This window comes from Montipora foliosa, chromosome 6 (genome assembly GCF_036669935.1).
Source record: "Montipora foliosa isolate CH-2021 chromosome 6, ASM3666993v2, whole genome shotgun sequence".
NCBI classification, from domain to species: Eukaryota; Metazoa; Cnidaria; class Anthozoa; order Scleractinia; family Acroporidae; genus Montipora; species Montipora foliosa.
In genome coordinates this window covers 48,417,663-48,421,477 of record NC_090874.1, presented here as the reverse complement: position 1 = coordinate 48,421,477, position 3,815 = coordinate 48,417,663, and the positions used below count along the sequence as shown (strand labels likewise).

General features: G+C 41.0%; 1 pseudogene; it reads left to right on the top strand.

The window, feature by feature from the left end:
- Positions 1 to 938: 938 nt before the first annotated feature.
- Positions 939 to 2,616, top strand: LOC138005670 (uncharacterized; annotated as a pseudogene).
- Positions 2,617 to 3,815: the final 1,199 nt, after the last annotated feature.

Below are 3,815 nucleotides of genomic sequence, written 5' to 3'. Positions count from 1 at the left end.
TAGTATTTAAACGGTAGATTTAGGCATATTTTTATCAGTTTTTATCCCCTAATTTTTTCTTTATCTGTTCGGATTCCCTAGCTGAAAGTCTAGTGATCCGAAAATTATAGGGATCAGAACTTACCTTTTCGAAAATTTCAGCCAGAAAAGAGGCTCCCAAAAATTCTAGGTGACCTTCTTTGGGTAAAAATCTGTTCAAAATGGGCAATTATTCCATGTTTTAGATGTTCGAAAATCCTAGGAGAGGCAGGCAAGCAAGAAATTTTACAACAAATGTTCCGAGATTTCTAGATCTCAAATCGTCTTCCGAACAGACATTTCCCGAAAATTGATGTTGGGTTCCCTTGCGACATGACTTGCTTTACTTAGATTATTTTATCGGAGTGCAGCAATTATTTCATGCCAACCTGATGGCTGAGTGCATAAACAAAGTACTTAGTTACATTTTGCAGTGTTAAGCCTTGGATTAAAGACACCTGGCCAAATGACCAATCTCCATTCAGACGAAAATTACTTTTAAAATCTTCATTGTATAAACTAAGCAGTGCATCTTGTTGTTCTGGGCTGACAAGTCGTTGATAACTGAGCGGTTATCAATAACAATGATATGTCCTATGCAAATTTAAAAAATGCCAAACAATGCGTTAATGTAACTGGAATTTTTTGCTTCTGTGTGGGATTGTTATTTTGTGAGTGCTTGGTGCTCCCAAAGGGTACTTACATAATCCGTCGTCTCTTTTACTATTAAACTTAAAGGCGTTGTTAAGTCAGGATTAAAAAAAGGGAAAAATTTAAAAACATTCTCCCTTGGGAATGTCCAGGGACAAAGCTCACACCCCTAATGTACCATATACTAACATATACCGCTCGAGAACAAGTTGTTTGGTCTGTGTTGAAGAAACGTCTCCAAGCAAATTTCCAGAATCTCACTTTGAATTATGTTTACGGTACGAAGTGGGCGTGAAGAACCTTCCGTTGTTTCCACTCGACTCTTGAGAACACATCGAAAGAACTCGATGGAGAACTTTTGGCTGCAGGAGAGAGTTAAAACTATTGACAACGAAAGCCAGCAAAATTATTCACAAATTTCGGACGAAATCGACGGCGTTCGTCAAAATTTGATCAAAATAAATATTGTGAAAAAAAATGTAGGCTTCAGTGTGGAAAGACGAAAGTTTCTCCGGGATAAGGGTCTCCGCATTTTGCCGTCGAAACAAAATGGTACTGAAGATTTTTTCACATTGCGTACAGCTGACGGCAAGGACCTTGTTATCTCCTGCGCCGAGTTTTACGACGGAGATGCTATGCGAAAACAGCTTTGTATCGATGCACGAGAGTCGACGACAACGCCTTTCACCGAAGCTGAAAGTTCCTTCAGCGAAGATCAAATCGATGCGACATCGGACGAGACTCGAATCAAACGTAATGCCACTGATGAAAACGAACAAATGAAGAATTTTCGCCACAGAAAGATAACGCCTCCTCTAAGACCAGGTTCCATAAGAAACTTTAAAGATGTGGACAGAGAAACCCCAATAAAAGACGACAAACTTGTTGCTTTTGAAGCTATCGTTGGTGCCGAAAGAAAATGTGGGATTTTAAGAAAGCAAACTACCCACACAAAAAGACAGGTTCTGGAACCTGAGGGAAGGCTGACTTGTCCGGCATCTAACGATATCACGGTAACAGCACCTCGAAGAAAGCTGTCTGGAACTAGCGCAGAAAGCGTCAGCAACTCGAGCAAAAAATCGCGAGTGAATCATCCTCATGAAACTGACACAAATTCTGTAAAAGAGTCAACTGGCCAACAGCTGGTGGATTCAAACTCCGAGCAATATCAATGTAACAATTCTAACATGGCTTTGGAAAGGAAAATTTCTACGAGTTCATTTGTCAGACCCTTAATATTAAGGCGGTCAATCAGTGATAGAGGAGGTACGCCTAGTTGTTTTGGTAGTTCAAGCGCTTTGGATGGTTTCAGAAAGATGAGCGTGGTCATGGACAAAACTAGGCAACTTTGCCCCACCCCCTCGGGGGGCAAGTGGACTCAGCGAAAAGTGTCAGCTCCCGAAGTAAGTACACTTGACAGGAAAAAAGACACTCAGACTGTGCAAAAAGACAACGATGACATCAATCAGATGATTGCCAAGGTTGAAGTATCACTGAGGGAAGATCAGGAGAAAGAAGGGCGAGAGATCCCCAAACTTCCAGAGCGAGAAATTTCGTGTGATAACTACGCATTAGACAGTTGTAACAACAGCATCGAGAAAAACAGGTCAAGCAGTGATTCTCAGCCTTCGCATCGATTGGATCTGAACTTTCGCACTCGAGACGTGCCTCAACTGCGTCGTCCGTCAACGGCTCGCTATTCGGAGAATTGTTCGTCTGGGAAAGTTTCAAAGACTACCGGAAAGCAATCCAGTCACGACGTTGTTTGTGATTCACGACCTGGCAAAACCTTGAATAAACGTTTTGTGACGATGCAAATGACAATCGGTAACAAGCAGGTCAAAGTGTACGTACCTAAATTTTCTAGGGGCGAGTACTTAGAACATGAGAATCATCGAGAGAGCTCAGACAAAGTCGGCTGTCAAAGTTCACGGCAACGGGCATTAATCAGCCTCCACGGGAAAGCAAAGGTGTAGGTTGTGGAGTATTGTAGACAATCATCAGACATTGTGTTGGAGAAATCAAAAGCACAAAATTATTGACAACTAAAGCCGATATTTCTTGGCCAAAAATGCATAGCGCGCGCAACCAGAAAATTCTGGAAGAATCTGTGGGTTGCATACTGTCTCTTTTTCGGGCTGTACATTCGGCAAAACTTGTACTAGTCACCCTGGTTTCCACGGTCTCTTGAAAAAAAGCGCCTCAATTCAAGTCTCGAATAATACTAAAAGAGAGTAGGTACATAACCTCAAGGCAATGAAAGAAACGTCGGCCATGGGTGTTTCTCCGCAGACAAATTCTGTTCGTATGAGAATATTTCCTTTCATTTAGGTTGAGAAACATGGCCACTTATCACTCGGGTGAATACTCTCCACCATTTCTGCATTGGACTCACTATCTTGAATCCGATTGGCTAAGAACTTAACTGATTATGGAAGTCTTAATTCCTTGCACTTTAGCAGTGCAAGAAATGAGTATCCTCAGTAAAGGCGGGATGCACACCAATGGGCCACATTGCTAATGTTTTAGGGGTTATTCATGCTGTTTTGTCTAAACAGGCTACTTCAGTAAGAGTTGTGCAAGAGAAAAGAGACAAAACCGGGGTCCATGTTTGTGGGAATAATTTTTACTTTCTAAAAAATGTCCCTCAATCCCAAACTCTTTTCTTTTGTTCCGGCACAATTCGTAAATATCCTCACGCCATTGACTCGTAAAACTTAACTCGGTTCTTTCTCAATAATCATTTATGTGATGCCGAATTACTCAATCTTACATAAACGTGAGTGCATTTCGTAATTTATAGGCACTGGTGATGTTTTGATCTCAAATTGCACGAGCCGAAGGCCATAAATCACGGAATGCGCGAGCAAGTTCATAAGATTTTTTTTATTCATTATATACTCAACAAAATCGCTCCATCGCTTTGTTTCCATAGTAACCTCCGTATTGCACTTTGTAACCTCTTTTACATCATATAACCTATTTATGCGTTCGTCATTGACCAATCAGAAACGTGATATTCTGTTGAGTATATAAGAAGCACTTTTATTAGGGAAACACCTGAGTTATACACCTTATTCCAAAATTGCCACCATTTTAGTATTAATTTGGTTGCTTGCAAATTAGCCCTTGCTGCCTCGTTATTG